The sequence below is a fragment of the Parambassis ranga genome, chromosome 10 (genome assembly GCF_900634625.1).
Source record: "Parambassis ranga chromosome 10, fParRan2.1, whole genome shotgun sequence".
Taxonomy (NCBI): domain Eukaryota; kingdom Metazoa; phylum Chordata; class Actinopteri; family Ambassidae; genus Parambassis; species Parambassis ranga.
The window spans coordinates 20,140,107-20,159,384 of record NC_041031.1 but is presented as its reverse complement, the minus strand read 5'-3'; the positions used below and the strand labels follow the sequence as shown (position 1 = coordinate 20,159,384).

At 41.3% G+C, this 19,278-nt stretch overlaps 1 pseudogene; it reads left to right on the top strand.

The window, feature by feature from the left end:
- The window catches only part of LOC114443072 (LIM and calponin homology domains-containing protein 1-like), a 55,723-nt pseudogene extending 36,487 nt beyond the window's left edge, over nt 1-19,236 (top strand).
- The last annotated feature ends 42 nt before the right edge of the window (nt 19,237-19,278 follow it).

Sequence of the window (19,278 nt, the reverse complement as noted above, 5' to 3'; positions counted from 1 at the left end):
GGTGCGCACCATACAAGTTATCTGCTGAGCTGCAGAGCCAGCCTGGGCTGCTAGCTCTTTTAGCTGACTAAACACAGGGACTCTCAGCTACCTTACCCAGTGTTTGCAGCTCTTCAGTTCTTCAGCCAGGACTACTACACTGTGAATCTACCCTGCAGACTGCAGAACTGAGGACTAGGATTTTATAGCAGCTGTCTCTGCAACACATCAAATATTGAGAGGTGAAAGATCCTGCACTGAGCGGAATTTGCTGATGTGCTGACAAATGTGTTGTTTAGCCTTGATGTGTGGCATATAGCTGAAGTCATGAGATGACCGTTTAGCAGGTAAAGGTGTGAAAAGAAAGAGCTGATGGTGGATATGTGCAGTGTGATGAATGGTATGGCCGTATGTGCCACTGTATATCTGCAAAATGTGATGTGCTATGCTTGCATTGGCTTGTGTTAACATCATTTGTGCATTTTGAGGGTTTACACGTGCCGTTTCCAAGTGCCTGCACAGGAAACAAAGATATTATTGTGTTTTTCCGTGGAACCTCTTTGACAGGTCTGTCCACATGTGTCATAGCAGTCAGCTGCTTAAACTGATGAGGCAAAACAAAGGTGACACTGTGCCTGTCGCTACTGTCAAGCTTGTCATTTCTACTCCTGTCAGTCAAAAGTCTACTAGAAAAACTCCTGTATTTACGTGCTTCTGTCCAAGTGTTAGGTGTCAGTGTTTATATGGCAGTGAGTGTAGCATTTGTAAATCATGCAGGCACAGTTGTTGGATGATTTCCCATTGTGGTTGTGTAGTCGGGATCAATATAGATGTGTACAAAGCACAGTAGTAAGCAAGTGAAACACATTTGATGCTGACCCACTTCCAATGGGAGTTGGCACAGATGTATTCATAATACTGTTGACACAGAAGCTCCATACTTCGCTGCTACAGTGTGCAGACACACAGCAGCTGCAGCGTGACCATAGCACTATACTTTTATAGCATTCTTTTTAAGACTCATTTAGCATTTGGGTATTCTTCTGATCTCCAGGCCCGTTGCTTTGCTTTTCTTCCAAGTGTGTTGAAGTTGTTTACACTGACGGTATGACTCAAATAAACACATTAAGCCATGCTGAGCTTTCTTATCAAAGCAATCCCTGTGGAGGACTGGTTGACATGGACACAGTAAATATAGCTGAGAGCACTTCGCCAACATTGCTAAACGTGCAGCTCATTGTGCTCTCCCTCTGGCTGGAGTCAGCCTATACATTCTGAGGTTTAGACATGCAAAGGACCCTGAATGCAGTAAACCTCAGTTCCTGAGTCACACTTGGTGTTACTTCAAAACATTAGCAAACAAACACCAGTGGGGGAAAAGGCCTCTTGCTTCTGCTTATTCAGCAGTGTTGCTGTGTTTGAGAGAAATTAGATTGGCCTGCTAATTTATGCTCTTCCAGCTAAGTTAGCGAACAAGCAAGTATAAATCACTTTGACCTGTGAATGGTGGCTATATGTTAGCAGGAGAGGTGCCTGTGACTGGTTACAGGGGCAGAACAATGGCCTGGTCTTGTCGTGTTTGTGCAGGACGCCTTTTTTAGCTTCTTTGGAGGAGCCAGGATTGTAATAAGCAGGAAAACAGCTTGCGATGCTTTCCAGGAAAGAAAGTAAAAGGAATAATGAGTCGATGTTTGCTCTGTGCACTCAGACCTCCCTCCAACACAACACATTGTTATTAAAGCCATTTTACAGATTGATCTGGGTAGTAAAGGTTTGACTCTTGCTGCATGTGTATGGTTTATGTCCACTGGACAGTTCCTTATGATAAATTCTTCTTTGTTTCATGAATAATATCACAGATCTCGCACTTGAATTGTGTGGTAGCATAAATGTTAAAGCTTGTGTTTTATTAACCATTAACTAGAAAATGGTTCTTGATTCGCAGTTGTGCTCACAGGGCTCAAGGTTAAGCAGCAGCCTGTCAACACTTATGTTTCAAACTGATTTATTAATGTTTCTGACATTATTTCTTCTTTCCTTCAGGTTTTAATCACTATCTACTGGTTGGGTCGTGCTGCCAATAGCTGTACCTCCTACAACGGGCCCACGCTGGACCTGAAAGAGTTTGAGGGCCTGCTGTCACAGATGCGAAAGGTTTGCTAAGTCATGTTTAGTAAAGATGAGGCAAAAAAAAAGTAGAGGGACCATCTGATCTGATCTGATCTCTGGTGAAGAAAGAGAAATTAAAGGGGCAGAGAAAGATGGATTATATACTTTATATCTGTGGTAACTAAATGTCCAGCTAAAGTGATTTAGCTAGAGTTATTTTGCACTCACTGCACGTGTCACTGTAAAACCGGACTGTAGTGTAAATCATCTTGACCTGTGCTCTACCCTTTTACTGACCCAAAACAGCAAAAAAAATAAATAAATTAGCTCCCCATCAACACACGTAGACACTCACATTCTGTGACCACCATCCATAGCCATGATGTCACCCACATGCAATTTATTACACAATGTTACGTCCATTCGCGTTTCTATAAAAGTGAGAAATTACTGCCAACTCAGCAGAATTACTTTCCCAGATGTTCACACATTGCACATGAAGAAAACAAAGCCACGTTTCCATGAAAGTAAAAAAAAAAAAATACTAAAAAGGGGACGCTCATCAGGTGCACAAATTCCAGAACTCAGTGTGCACTGCAGCAGTTATTCAAAGGTAGCTGCAGCTTATAATGTTGAGGATGGAAAAGTAAGACTTGAAGTGTCACCAGGCACTTTTGTTAGAGCAAAAAGAAATAAAAAGATGAAACTCATTGGACGTTAAGACAAATGTTTCAAATAATCATCCACCATGTCAAATCAAGTCAGACCTAATCTCATTAGTTTAAAGGGAGTTTTTTCTGAAAACACACAAACATTAAAAAAATATATTTTTACAGGGTTTCATAATGGTTTAGGGATCAGGAACAGGAAGTCCTCTGGTAGACAGGAAAGGCCTTTCCCCACCTTCCATTAGTTGCAAAGACACATTTCAGCTGTAGACGGAGAACGGGAGGGGTCACTGAGGTGAAGAGAGAATAACGAGGAGTGATGTAGGCTGAAATGAAAAAAGAGAAAATGCAGAAAGGTTGTTGGATAAATAGATGTGGGTGGACTGCAGAAGCTAAGAACACACAACAGAAGTTTAAAGGACTTTAGTGACAAGTGATGGATTTAGTAAAGGAAAATCCGTGTCAATATTTGGGTATTTGATTACTTTCAGCGCTTTGCTCTCTTTTCTTCTGTATACATGTATTTATAAAATGCCTTTGTATACATTTTCAGGAGGCAGAAGAGGCAGAGAGCCCTAAACGCAGCATCCGGGACAGTGGCTACATCGATTGCTGGGACTCTGAGCGCAGTGACTCTCTCTCACCGCCACGCCACGGACGCGAGGATTCATTCGACAGCCTGGACTCCTTCGGCTCTCGTTCACGACAGACCCCGTCGCCCGACGTCCTGGTCGCCCGCGGCAGCAGTGATGGTAGGAAGTCTATAATTATTACTGTAAAACAACTATAGGTTGAATTGAGCATGATACTGTGGTTGTGATGAAAAGCTGCAGGTTAACTCAGTAGCCACTGTGCTGTTTTAGTAACGACAATTTGTCTTTTTGAAGGAAGTAATTCAGTACAGACTGTTTTGTTGGGACCAGTCAAGGTGTACAGATACAGTGTCTAGATAAATGAAGTGCATTGTCTTTGTAGTACTACTGTAATAAAGCCTGTTGTTCTCCAGCCTATGTTTATGCAAGACAACGCCCAGCATTAGTCAAAGGCTGTTGGAGAGAATATGTGAATTATAATGGCAGCAGTGGCTGTTTTGAAGCCAATCTGTGGCCATTGTTTCCCTTTAGACGCAGCCATACATCTTGTGAAGGGAAAGAATTTCAGCACTAGCAGCACGTTTTTCATCTGATGTATTTAATATTTTTTTTTACACTGTTAAAAGAATATGGCTATGGTTAGCACACGGGCTACATTCACATCACTGATCTTCATCTTTATGTGCTTTCTTAGCTTGTATCAGTTTTAGGATCACGTCATCTAATGCTAATCTGCAGTGTCAAAGGTATCCTCAAGCCCAGTTCGTAAAGACATCTGCTTTTGTGTCAAGTACAGTTATGTAATATTAACACTGGCTCCACCATGCTGACATACAGTGGCTGCTGTAGCAGGTGATGTCAACACAGAGACATTTATTTGTCTTGGTGGAAACACTCGTTCTGAACTAAGCCCTTCAACAGGTCTACACTGATAAGGATTGATATTTTTTGGTGCTTTTGCTTTAATTCATTTGTTGTTTACATGCCACATGTGCATCCCTCGACGTATATAAAAACCTCAGATCATGCAATTTTATATGTTACACCAATTCAGTCTGTGTATTTTTGAAGGTTTATTGTCTAGACTATAGTATGTGCTTCGATATCATGCGCCTCATCCAATCTTGTGCCTGTGACACCTTTCAGTAAGGGTTTTATGCTCTGCCATTGACATCCACACAAAAGTGTCTTTGTGCTGTTCTTTGTGTTTGAACCTGTTGTCCTTGGTTACGGCTGTTTGATGGCTCTCTTGAAGTGCTGACTGAGATGATTGATGGCAGTAGAGAGGGAGGAAGAAATGATGCATCCTCCTGATATAGCATGTGAAACATAGAAGGGAAAGAGGTGCGGCCATACGAAAGAGCTGTTACTGGTTTTTGATCTGGCACTTGATGAGTTTGACAGTGGTTTGAGAACAAAGGACACAATCATATGTAATGACATCCTTATTTTAAATTTTAAAAAAGCCTTGTTAATAGTTGGAAGGGTAGCTCAGTAAATTAAGATGAGTTGAAAAATCTCTTTGTAGAGAAAAGTACAGGGTGGCTTTTCTTTCATAGAGCATCACATTTTCAATGTGCTTTCAGACATTCTTACCACTGATGTTAAAACACATGCAGTACTACACTGGAGCATGCAGGAAAAAAAACATACAGAAATAACATTATAATCAGACATTATGTAGGCATTTTATGTTTACTGTGCCTTTGTTTTCAAAACCATACTCTCAAATGGTAGCTTAACGTTAGGATTTTCAAGTGAAACATCAAATGCAAAACAGCTTTGAAGTTGTTTGTTGCTGCACTGAGGTCAGAAGTGAAGGTATAAATGCAGTGTGGTTATACGGTATGTGACCATTTTATAATGCCAAACTGGCCGTTATGCTGTTGTTAAAAGCTGTTGATTGCTACTACAGTTTCTAGCTGTGAACCTTTTTAAATTTTAATGTAGGCCTATAAAAGATTTCAGCCACAGAGTAATTTTTTTTTATCGCTGAGCTCTGTGTGGGAAAATACAGAGCAACACTAAGCATCCTGTCTGACTGTGTTTTTGTTTTGAGGGAAGTGCAAAGGAAACTGCTGTCTCCAAAGCTGAAGCTGTTGTCACCAACAGGCAAACTGCAGAAAAATGGGGGTGAACCCACCCTTAAACTCTCCTAAAAGCAAAGTAATGGATCTACTTTCATTGTAGAATGTGTATAGTACATTTTATTCCAAAACATCCTAAACATGGGCCAGTTAACACTCGTATATTTCAAGGAAATGACTCTGTTTTCTTCTGATACATTAGCCTTGATAGACTGGAATGCCAGGCTGCCAGAGGACATTATTTTAAACCACTTACTTTTACTACACAAGCATTACCCAATAAATCTCTCCACCAACACGTGTAACCCACAGCTGATTAGTCACACTGTCAGGCTTCTTCTATTCCCACACGCCCCCGTTAGATACAAGTTTTAAAAAAAAAAAGTAAAGGAATTGCTAACTGAAAAACGTGGAGGCGGCTGGAAGAAGTTAGTTAAGGAGAAAACTTAATGACAACACACATCCGTTTAGAAATGCTTTTAACGTTACAGATCTGTTTCACTGTATGTAGCCTGAGGTGAATATCCTTTGTGGTTTGGATTTATTGCTGTCAGATTTTCGTGCTCAAGAGAAAAGAAAGATGCAAAAAAAAAAAAGTTCAATGGTTTTGGGGAACTTGGCCTTTCTGTATAAATTAGCTTTGCTTTGGAAAATATCACTGTACAGATTGCATTCGCTACCACAACCCAAAAATTAAGAACAGGATAACATCAGTTATCACCCAATCCGGGAGCTTTGAGTGTGCCCAGAACAAAAGCATCCATTAATAACACGCATACAAACTTGACTCTGCCAGATTCTGCCCTGACCTTTAGACAAAGCCCTTTCTCTATTCAGCACTGAATAGTGACTTCACCCTGACAGTAATTAGGGAACAGGAGGAAGAGTTTAATTCAATCGGGTTACTGAAACTGGATATTGTCAGTGTTCTTTGGTTATTGTATAGTTACAGTTTTGATAAATTAGACACGTTGCTGCTCATATGTGCTGTATAGCCTATCCTCCTTGCTTTCTGTTTTTTGCAGGACGATACCCATACAGCCAGTCAAAGGCTGTTTGAAAGAATAATTGAATGATGAAACTGAGATGGTGTTTAGGCTTTTATCGAAAATATTGCCCTGAAGTGAAGGATTCAGGTTTTTCTCAAATATCAGTTACCAGTTTGTTTTCACTGCTACTTTAACTCAAACATTAGTATAAACTTCCCCTGGCTCTTACTGTTGCTACATGGTCACATGCATGGTTATACCAGTGTGTTTATGATTTTAAATAATAAATGTGACAACTATATTGCTAGCACATAGCCGGTTTGTTTCTTATCTGTTCTTGAAAACTAGGAAAAGTGGTCACATGAGCTGGCTGTATACATATATGTGTGTGATATATTCTCAAAGAGCTGAGGCTAAAGCTGCATGCTCCAGTCAAAAGGTCAGCCAGTTTGTAATGCATGTAGAATTTATGTAAAACAGCAGCATTTTCTTTTTGTAAAGCAGAGTAGAGATGGCTTAGTTTGCCATATTCATGGTGGATTTACAACATAATCCTGTTATGTTAACAATGGAAACAATTCTAAGAAGCATTACTGTGGTTACATTTCATCATTTGTATTTTAAAACATTATGTTCCACTAGTACAAAGAATAGACAGATGTATCTCAGGTATCCTCTGTCAGGGTTGCTCACTTGGACACATACAATGGACTGCGGCGCTAACATTGGCCTAGAGACTGACATAGTAGAGTCCATGATCACATCCCACTCAAGGGATTTTCCAGTCCAGATCCTAACACAGGTTCTTTAACAAACTGTAAAAATGGATTCATCTAATAATAGACTTTGGAATTTCTTCAAGCTGTCTAATTTGACTTCAGATTTCAATGTCTTACTCATCTAGATCGGTATCCTGCAAGCTTTTGTTTTACTCCCATTATAAATATGTATAAACAATTTAACTTCATCACATACAGGATAAAAAAATCCACAGCTTTTCTTCCTCCTGAACTATGACTGCATGTTGATGATAATTGATGTTTCTTTGAAACCCGGGTACAGTATGGCACTGACCCGTGATAAACGTTCCCTCAAGCTTCAGTGTTACCATATGTGCAGAGAGAGCAGCTCATCCCCAAACAACATATGTTGTTCCTTAAAGATGGATCAACTTGGATGGTAGCGTCAGTCATGTTTCCAATTGATGGGTTAAGAGTCATAATTGAATCACTCATTGTTGAAAGTCTAGATTCCTCAAGGCCTTTTTTGGACCTTGATCTGTCAATCTTTTAAAGAACATAAACCACAAAAAGTCTATTGATAGAAAAGGAGGTTTTCACAAGTTCAGAAAGTACCATTTGTTTCCATGAAGAGCTGTGGCTGCTTCCACATGTATCTTCTCAAAATTAAAAGGGGGATTTTATGGTTTAGATTCAGTTTAAATTGCTGGTTTATGGCTGGAAAATATATACATTGAGTCATAAATTCATGGGTCTGAGTACACATGCACTTAAAGGTAGGGGGGGTAGTAGTAGCACATATGCTGAACATCTTGCAGAGGAATTTTGTAAGACCTTGGATAAAGCAAGGATTCAGGTATCTATTTTCTGCTGTTTGAACATTTTTAGTTTGAAGTAGTCCCCAGAAGACAGTGGAAATGACTGGAATACCAACAGTACATCACTGGAATTATAAACATGTGACACCATCAGTCAGACTGATATGTCTGTGTTCTTCGAGGATCACATTAGGACATCTTGCTGAGGAATTTAAGACCTCAAGCAGGGAAAGTCCTTGAGCAATGCACTTCTGCAAAGCCAGGTGTTACCTCTGACATTAAAAAGCTTACAGTATATTTAAAATCTGATAGACAGACACAGTGGCATGCTTCCTATCCGTAGGCTCAAATTTTGTCGGCACGAGCTGCACAATACAAATTTGGTGATGATTTATGTTACCTGCTTTGTTTGATAAACAGGCCATCAACCTGCTTGGGTCTGATTTATGCTCTGCCACAGGAATTTTCTGACAATGACAATGGCTTGATAGACTGTCTTACATTCTAGGATACCTAAAGATGCTCATTTTTTAAAAAAACAAAAACAAATCTCCTTTAGGACGCAAGCCAGAAACCTTCTATTCATCTGCAGTTGTTGGCCCATATTCTCACCACTCTCTCTCTCTCTCTTTTCCCTTAGGCCGTGGCAGCGACTCGGAGTCCGACGGCCCCCTCTCACAGAAAGATGCCAGATTCCATAAGGATGACATGCTGGCACGGCGGACGTCCATCAGCGAGCCACGGACCGCCATGCCCTTCAACCAGTACCTGCCCAACAAGAGCAACCAGAGTGGATATGTGCCAACACCGCTCCGCAAGAAGAAGAACGATAAAGAGGATGGAGGGCATAGAGCTGGAGTACAGCCACCTCACCCGTAGGGGGAGACAGACGTTTCAGGTGAGTGCACTAATGACATATGTAAAGCTTTTTCACCCACTTATTTAATCATCACATTCATAATTTCACAATATCGCATTGGAAGCATTATTTGCATATACGTACATGTATGGTATTTGACATGACAATGCTAATAAAGCTTATAGCAAAATATGCTAGTGTGGAACATTCACGTCCCCCTGCTGGCAGTGATAATACCTTGTGATACCAATGCAATCAGTGCTTGACACAAGCTGTTTATATTTGCATTAGCATGTAAGCATTTGATATAAATTTGTTAGTATGGGTGAATAATATAGCCCATAGAGTAATTTAAAATGAGATTGATGTGGAATTCATAAAACTGACCAATATGAGTGACAGATTGTAAAACAAATCATCTGATGTGTATTTTTTCCGTTCTTCAAATAGGTTTGTGGGTTCATTCTGTGTTGTGTTGACAGTTTTGTAAGAGTTTGTGCCACTCATGTCGAACTGCACTTGGCTGTGGATTATTTTTCTCTGTCTAATATCGCACAGATGGGAGTGCTGATGAAGCCCAGATGTGTATTTTCATTGGCCCTGATTGAAGCAAACATTTATGCTACGTAGTCAAAAATGAAGAGAGCGCTGGGATTATAGATTTCATTGCAAGTTTTAAACTTCTCTTGGCTCAGTTTTGATCAGCTGCAGTATCAATGTGCCTTAGTGATGCCTGTAGAGACAGAAATTTTAAAGGTGTACATTTTTAAAAGCAGGAGAATGAAGATATTTGGGGAATGAGTGCTGTCTGCTGTGCTTGTGCCCAGTGTTTGCTGCTGAGGTCATTCCCCCTAAGTTTATCCATCATATATTACTTGATTTTTGCATTCATACTTTTCCTTATTTTTCCCTTGTCCATCTCCTTCCTTCACCTCTGAATGTTGTACGTCATGGGGTCTCCCTAATGTGTTGCTTTCCACTTATGTGTGAACCTCCCCTCGCCACATCGTGTGTGCCTCCATGTCACGTCATTATCATTATGTTGTGATGATGTGATTACCTCCTAATTTTGTTGTGTGATTGGCTGTTTGATTAGTAAAAATGAGGTCTATAGTTTAGACGCCCCACCTGGAGAGTCACCCAGTCCATCCCCCATCCCGCTCCTTGAACCCCATATACAGATTCAGATGGAGAGTAACAAAGGATGAGGAGGAAGGAGACCAGGCTGCATCCACACCTTGCATTGAGATCCATGCAGTGAGCATGGAGAAGGAGCAGTGAGCCTCCGCCATTTAGCCTCTCCCAGCCCCCATGCAGAGACCCCCAGGGAGACTGTAACTCACCTGACGGTCAACTCTGAGCAGAGGTCTTCACCTTTATTTATATCTTTATTTTCATCCCTATTCCCTTTCTGTAGTGCTGATTCTAAATCGACTAATCCAAACAATGATAGTACATTGTGTGTTTTACATGTTGTTTTTAAAGGGAATTCCCTGCTTTTTATCAGTGCTTTAGGCTAGCAGCTCCAGCCTCATTAGCTGCTGTGTCTGATTACAGAACAGTGGCATGCACTCTGAAAGTTCATTGGGCCGTCTTTGCCTGTTCATCGTGAACAAGTCTGAAGGTTGAAGCAGAAAACTGGACTTTTCGCTGCCTCTCCAAGCAGCTTCATCAGTTCTAGCTGTTTGTTGGGGAAGTCCAAGTCCAGATTCCTTGCTTCAGCCTTCTGAATGAAAATGACCTGGATGACTGAGAATCTTCATCAACATTGTGAACAAGTATAAGTGATGTAAGAGAGGTTTCCTTACCGGAATCATACCTCAATCTCTTTGCAAAAGGAGCTACTTGTTAAAGTTGGCCATGATTTTTTTGCCAGCAGTGGAGGTTCTTTTGTAGAAAAGCATGCGATGTTTTCATAATATCTGACAGTTCTGTCTGCACAACCATAATTGTATCTGTGCCACTGAAAACAATTAAGAAGATTGCACTTGCTTTGCTAATATTAGTAACAGCACTTCTGTCCAAAAACAATGTTCCTGTTAGTCAGGATAATCTGCAGACAACAGTTTTCATTTGTGTTGTGCAGAATAGTTCCATTTCACAGCTGGTGTTTCAATCCAGACAGCTTACTGTTTTGGCAGTGTATAGTAGTACCAGAGCATCATTTCCACTGCTGTTCTCATCCAGAGCTGCAAGGAAAATAAGTTAGAAAGGCTCTATGTTCTTTTGCATTTTACTCATAAAATTAGACAGTCAGACCAACCTGGGGCGACACATTATACGTTTGGTTTCAGGTAACAATGTGAGGATTACGTGCTGTCAAGGCACAGTGTTATTGTTTATTTTTCAGTTCATGCAGGTTCAGTGTGCTGTATCATTGTGGTATTTTCCTCTTGAAAATTGTTAGTTTAGGCCTCTTGTTTTATTCACAAATCCAACCTTATCCTGTGTTATTTCCTAGTCGGAGCTGACGTTTCATTCCACCGTCCAGTTGGAAATTTATTTTACATCCCCAGTTCTAGTTTTTCTTCTGGCACGGATGTTGTGGAATTGCTTGAATTGTGAGCATTTCAGGGGAGTGAAAAGAAGAGTAGAAATCTGACTTGTGTATATCTGTGTTCCAAGAAAAAAAAGGGAGGGTTTCTGGGATGCTTGTGAAAGGCTTTGATATACACTCCTCTACATGGTAACAGTTGTAATTTTTCCAGACACAAAACAAAAGCTGTACATTTTTAGTGGTGCCAGGAGTTAATGCTTTAAATTTAAATTGGTATTACAACATTGGATTTGTCGCTGCTAATCAGTCATTAACACATTCTTTGATTTAGAGCTTTTTGCTGAAAGTATAGTAAAAAGCAAAGTAGAGTTGACATCCAGCGTTGTTGTGGTTGTTTGTGTTTCATATCACGAACAGAATGTTTGATGTGGTACATAATAGTTATATGAGGTAGTTCAGCTGAAGAATTGATAAAATCTCAATCTAATTATATAACATGTAGGGACCAAGAACAACAATTGATTGCCTTTTGCTTTCCAAAAATAACTCACATGACCTTTCTTTCAAACTCTTATCAACGTCCAGAAACAGAACTGAATGCACTTGCAAATGCAAACCCATACATACACACAAAACGTGCACTGTGTGTGTCCACACACATTCAGAGTCATTTCCTTACACCCCTCAGGATGTAAGGAAATGAGGCCTTCTTCCTTCCCTGACCCTGAGCAGACTGGGACTGAAGCTTGGCCTTTTTTACAGCCGGCAGCTGGCCAGTTTCTCTCTGCCATGCATTCTGGCAATTTGCAGTCCAATAATAAGCCTCCCAGAGAGTAGCTGTTCATCACAGGATGACAAACAGAGCATTCAAGTGAATTTTGCTTTGAGTTTGTGACTCCAATTTGTTTTCACATCCAGTCTGCTCTGAGGGTTTGTGACCATGCGCTGTTTTGTAAGATTTATGTCTGCAAAAACCTCCATTTAGGCTCCTCCAGAGGAATGCAGTGTGATGATAGGATGATAACCAGGCAGTAAAACGGTTTAGTTTGCTTTACCTTCTGCAGTATTCCTGCTCGCTCATGCTCAGTAGAGCTCTTCCACCACTCAACAACTCCAGCACCAAATGCTGTAGCCGCCCAGGTGATCGCAACAAGCCCCGTCAGCACATCTGGGAAGCATCCACCTGTGACAGAGCAGAAGGATGTGGGGTTGAGGAAGGGACTTTCCAGTTCTCCAGCAGTCGCAGATGCAGAGGGAGACGATAGAGGGACCACCCTGAGTCCCATGGGCTTCCTTCCTGTGCCCAGTGCCATGGCATCTATTTCTACAGCAACAACTGAGACAAGCCGACGGAAAGGCAGGACTCTAAGTGAAAGGGATGACCCGAATGAGGGGACATCTTGGGTGGACAGCGGTCTTCCAGCAACGTGAGCTCCATCTAGCAACCTTACTACATGTAATGAAAGCTTGCTGCATTGAGATAGAACTACTTAATTCATCTTCAAGTCAAAGAGTCCTCTTTTTCCATGACGCTTTAGAATACTCTGCATCAGCATGTGACCTTGACCTGAAACTGCAGTGCTTCTGTTGGATGATGAAATGGAACTACCTGAAGACTGCATGATACTTTTTTTTACATGAATGCAGGTTGATAGTCCTAACTTAAAAATGCTATTGTACACAGAATGCATGGAAACATGTATTTTCTTTCTTTTCCTCTTCTTTCTGTTTTGTTTTTTTTTAGGTTGTGTTTATTAACCTAGTTTGTTCTTAACAAGAGGGAAATTACAGGTTTTAACCAAAATATAGTTAGAAATGAACATCTTGCACTTGAGATGGTTCAACATCTTTCATCGCACAGTTATAATTTCATTCATATTTCACTGAGATTCTGCAGTGGTGTTGGCTTGAATGCAGAGCCCAGGCAGACATCTATTGTAAAAAGTGATGGCAAAATAGATGTTTTACTAAAACATACCACATGGAACGTGTCTTTAAAAAAAAACATATATCTGGACTTGATTTAGGAGGTCTTCTCTTAATTTAGTCTCCTTTTTTGTGCTGTGGGACAGCAGCCACACGCCACACGTTCTCTCACACCCTCCAACATCACAGAGGCTGCTGTGTGTAAAGACCTTCATGGTTAAAGCCAAACCTACAAGTGGTGGTCACAGACAGAAAGAGTGCCGCTTCCTTGATGTTGTTCCTTTGCTGTCTAATTAAAAATGCATGTGTTTTTTTTTAATAGTTTAGTGTCAGCTGCATTGGAAGATCATTTCCATATGCATATTTATTGATGCTAGCTGTTTGATTTGCAGTGCTGCAGTCAACTTCTTCTCAGCTGTGTTTTGGATGAGACTGCCCCCTTGTGCTTGGTTTGAATTGTATCAGTCAACCCAGAAGCTGACCAATATATTTGTACACACACAAGAGAACTCCTGTTTAAAGGATTGTTTCTCAAACTAAACTGGTACATATTGTTCTGTTTAATTTGTCATGAACTAACCCGTTGTCTGATCACATGATACATATTACCTGCTAGCAAACCATTAAGTGTTCCATCTCTGTGTTTTGATATTTGCACGAGTGGGTGACATGTTTGTGATGTCATAGTGTTGTGTTCATTTGTGATTGTGCTTTCTCTCCATGCTCCCTGCCTTCTGTAGATTCAGCCACACTGATAGTGTGTCAGATGATCCACAGTAAGTTGTCTTATTACCACTCAGAGCCGCTCTGCACTGCAAAGCCACTCATGTAATCACTCAGCCACTGTTTCTGAATGCAAGTGGGGAAAATCTGCCGAAATGAACTTTTATAATCTTTCTTAAACCCAGTGACGGGTTGAAGTTGTAAAATGATGTCAGTGTTATTTTTCGTACTTTTTTAAAGATTCCATTTGGTAGTTTGTGCCGACCTATATTTTATTATTCGATCACTAGGGTAAAACCACCCTTAACCGCTCATCTAGTCCAATACTGGAATATTTGCCAAATGTAATTTTGATTGCTCTAATTTATCTTTTAAGTTAAACAACTACAGCACAAATACAATAATTATTGAAATGTAAGACCCCATTTAATCTGTATAACCACACTGAAGAGTGGAATGGAGCCAAAATGTTCTCTGTAATGACAGTAATCTGTCAGACTTCTCTTTTCCTGAAAGTATAAGTGGGAATAAGAACCGCCAGTCAGGGCTGCTGTATCGCTGCATTAGCTGCAAGCTGATCTAAATGCCAGCTCTTTCAAAACATAAAGTTAAATGCTCCTTATAAGTCAGATTTTCCTACATGCAGAACGTAAATAAAACTTTAATTAACTGACTTCAAAGTGGATGTTTTTGGCTGTGTGCTGTAACAGTATCTAACAGTGACCTGATTCAGAGATGTGGTTTCAATAAATCCACTGGATGTGCCTGCCTTAGCTTGACAATAATCCATTTATCTCATATTTATTCCAAGTGCCTGCAGTCATGTCTGTGGAGAGGACTTACTAAACTTAGTGCTTCTGCCTGCTGCTTGTGTCACAACCACTCTGCCAGCACAGTATCCATTTACCCCATTGAAACAAAAAGACAAAGCATTCATGGTAATCACTGCTGCCCAAAGTGGGTGACTCATATGCATGTTTACTCAGGAGTTTTGATAAAAGTGAGCAGATGGTTATTCAGTCATGCTTTGGCACAAGATTTCTCTCACTGGTCAGTTATTTGAATCCGGTGGCTTCTATGAAGCATTTGACCATGACTGAGAACGGTCCCAAACAGCTGCATGTCCCTTTTCTGTTTCTATCTGGATGCTTTAACACTTACTGATCAATAGGAAGTTTCTTATCACATTTGACACTGTGAAGATCATACTTGTTGTATCTGCTGTATGCCTTCTAACACCTGAATGATGCGAAAGGTTTTACAATCACAGCTGCCTACACCTTTTATAGGATGTGTTCCTGTTTAATTGTAATATAATTTATGTCTTAATGAAACTGTTTTTTTCTGTATGAAACATGCTATTTTCAAAGAGGTGATATGCAATCTTACTCAGAGAGGAGGGTGTACACACAGGTTCATTTCATGATGATATGGAGCTTTTGTCTACTGTTGTTTGTGAATGATGTGGTTTCTCCGATACATTTTATACAGTTTCAGTGTTTAGTCAGTGTTTTGCTGTGCACCAGTGAGCATACAGGCAATCATTCTTCAATTCATGGTCTTCATCTCTTCTTTGTCCTCACCAGGAGTGTCAGTATGATCGATATGCGCAGTGAGGATGAGGCCATCTTAACACCTCACAGCCAGGAGCGACATGAACTGATGCACAACCAGTATAACCAAATGAAAGAAGAGGAGGATCACTGGCAGGATGTGAGTGGAGTTGAAAATGAGGAATTGAGTTTCTTGTCTCCATGACACCAGATGTTTGTCCGTCATATGCTGTTTTTTAGCAGCTGCAGACTCCTTGTAAATTAATATTTAGCTGTGCCCCAGTTGCACAACATAATGACAAAGCTTCAAGTCTTACAATGCTGCTGAGCCAAACCTCACTTTTCATCTGTTTGTGTGTTAGGACCTGGCCCGGTGGAAAAATCGCAGGGAGAGTATTTCCCAGGACCTGATCAAAAAACAAGAGGAGAGGAAGACGATGGAGCAATTGATGTCAGGAGACGGCTGTATCTCTCAGAGGAGAAGAAGCATCAAGACCTACAGAGAGATAGTGCAGGACAAGTGGGTGAACACCATTTGATGAGATTTCCTCTAAAAAAAAAAGAAGCAAAACCTGGATGAGTAGTATTAGAACCATGAAAACTAGGTCATTCTTAGAGATGAGAATTTCATGTACCCTATAACTCCTGTCAGCGCGCACAAAGGTGACAGCACCTCCTATTGCAGTTCATCTTAAGTAGGTTCTCCTTCAGAGAGAAAGCCAAAGAAGAAGAGCAGATTTCTGGGGGTGGTTGTGAAGTAGAAAAAAATTATCTTTTGAAATAAGATTTATGCTCATATCTGCTTCAAACTAAAGTCATGTGCAGCAAAAAACTTTGATTTGATGCCAAGCAGTTTATAGATTTGCATGATTTCCTTTACCCGTGCATGATTTTATTAGGATTAGGATATTTTGGAACCGAACATATACTTGTTTAAGATTTAATAGTGCGTAAAAGGATATCTATTCTTTATTAGGGAGCGCCGTGAGGAGGAGCTGCGACTGGCGTACAAAAGAGCCAGAAGTCCAGAAGAGGCAGCTACCATTCTCAACGTTACGCCCAGCGTTTCTCTATCAGTGAGACAGTTTTGGAACGCCTGCAGCTGCCGAAGCTCTTGGATCGCAGCATATCTGCAGACCCCTCCTTTCCCTGCTCACATTTTCCCATCTCCCTTTCGGCCTCCCCCACAAGCCCAGAACCCGTCGACATGGACCCCAACGGGCCCATGAGGTATCTGGCGCCAGCAGTCAGCCCCAGTTCCAAAGTTCACATCTACCTTTGAGGCCCAAATTGAGGGAGTTTCCCCAAAGACTTATCCACCAACCAGCGGCCTCAGATTCGCTATCACTCATCTGAGCCGCCGTCAACACGAGCACTCTCCCCCAAACCCGTGCCTTTGCTGACACCCAAGCCTTACTTCCATTCCCGACCTACATCTGATGCATGGAACAACAAGGTGAGGTTGATTCTGCAGGAACAGGTCAGATATACCACTGTTGCCAACAATGAAATCAATGCTGACAGACATTTTGAACAAAGGTCTGTGAACTGTCTGAAATAACTACATTGAAATGCCAGCTAACTGAAATACTCTGAATTACATTTCACGCTGTTCATGCTCCATATGTCAGTTAAGAGTTTTCTCCACACATACATGAAATGAGTTGAGATTTGCTTCCTTTAACTTTGATTGAGGCCTTGACCACTTTACATCTGGGTACAGTTTTCCTGCTGATTGGTAAATGGTGGGTAAATTCCCCTCCAGCTCTCTTGGCATTTACATTAGAATGCCACAGAACTGCCATGGTGATGAGCCTGCTGGTTTGTAGTAAAAACACAAGACTTCCCCTACCCCTGAAGAAGCATGTAATGTTTCAGTTTAGTACCCTCCTCAGGATCCATTTCCTTTTTCTTCTAGAAAAAATGGGAATATTCAAAATGAGAGCTTATGTTTTGGTCAAGTGAGGAAGGAGGGGCCGGTTATTATCAGACCAAATGGAGCAGAGCGCTTTTCTGGAATTTCTTGTCAGGAGTCTGAGTGGAGCCTGGGTTTGAATGGAGCCCTCTGTTCCCTATTGACTTAAGAAGTTGACAAGTAGGACCCTCTCAATGTGAAGTGGGCTCCCAGCGGACAAAGAAAGCCCACACAGGCTGCTAGGAGAGGGATGAGAAGGTGGAGGCAGAGGGGCGGCGGACTGAGAGCCGGCATTCACCCAACTCTACCACTGTGTCTTAAGTTACCGCTTGCTAGCAGCTCCTCGCACATATATTACTGGCTCTTTGTCATAGAGGCCAGCATGGTGCTGTGAGCTAGATGAACAGCTAATAGCTAACTGGGAGGAGAGACTTGTAATGACCTCAAATGTTGCCACTGGGTTTTTAGCCATGACACTTGTTAGACTGATAGTAGCTTAAAATTCAGGCAGTTTTCCCTTGGACCGTACAAAGTGAAGTGCCATGTGGCCATGTGATGATCACATCCTATGATGTGCTGTATACTGTAATGCAGTTCTCACACATTATTGAATCACAGGGAAAGATGCCTCTGATTGAACAGCACAGGACATGACACATTTACATACATGCAAACCAAACATTAACACTTGTGTTTTGATCCAGGTGGATGGATTGCTTCGATTAAACGGTGACATGAGAAACGACGACAGTCCCACCACGCCAGAGAATCAAGGACGGGAATCTCCTCTTCGCTTCCAGGCATGTCCCCCTGAGACCAGAAACGGCACCATAGATGCTTCATCAGCAGCCTCACCCAGACACACCTGCGCCGAAGCCGAAGATTCATCGCCCACAAAGGCTGGAAAGACACAAGGTGGCACAGAGGCAGCTTCTGAGGACATCCAGGAGGAGCATTTGACACCACTCAGCCGGCCCACCTCACTCCCAGCGGTCAGAATTAATATCTTTTTATAGTTGATTCGTTTAAGAATTAAACTCGAAACCCCATTTGACAGTAAGACAAATGTTTTTTACCTAAAACAGTTTGAGTACCAAAATGACTGAACAATCTAGTAGGAGTAGTAGTTTTTGATGCACAACCTACTGCACAACATAGACTAATTGATCTGCCGATCTCAATTTAAAATTCAGACAGATAATTCTCTATGACTTTTGCAGGAGTTGCAGAAGCCAGAAGAAAGCTTCGGGAAGACCGAGGTCAGGAAGAGCCAAATGCTGCAGTTCAGCAAGCACCTCCTGCAGGTCTGGCCAGCATGTTGATATGCTGACCCCTTGTGGTAGCTTTTTTAGTACAAGCATGTTTTTTTTTTTGCAGTAACTTCTGTTGATAACCAATGTTTTTTGCTTTCAGAAGCCAAACAAGAACAAGAAAAGACTGAAACATCTAGTGAAAGCCTCTTTGTCCAGGCAGGGGTTAACACACAGCAGGATCTGTCTGTAACTTCCCAGGCGAGACTCATAAAAAATAATAAATAATTCAACGTATCAAAGGTCAAACCATCGGCCCATCGTCTAACAAATAACCTAAAATCTTCCTGCAGGCGAGAGCTCTTGTTTCTCAGGAGTGCTCACAGAGAACAGAGATGAATGCAGCTGCGCTGGGATCATTTGGGTATCACCCACCAAAGGAGTCAACAGCAGGTGAATACTGTCTAACATCAGACACCGAGCTAGCAGCTTCTCTTCCATACATCTTCTTCTTTTATGCGTTTGGTTAACATATCGCTCTTTGGCAGCTGCTTTTCTTTTTTGGCCTTTAA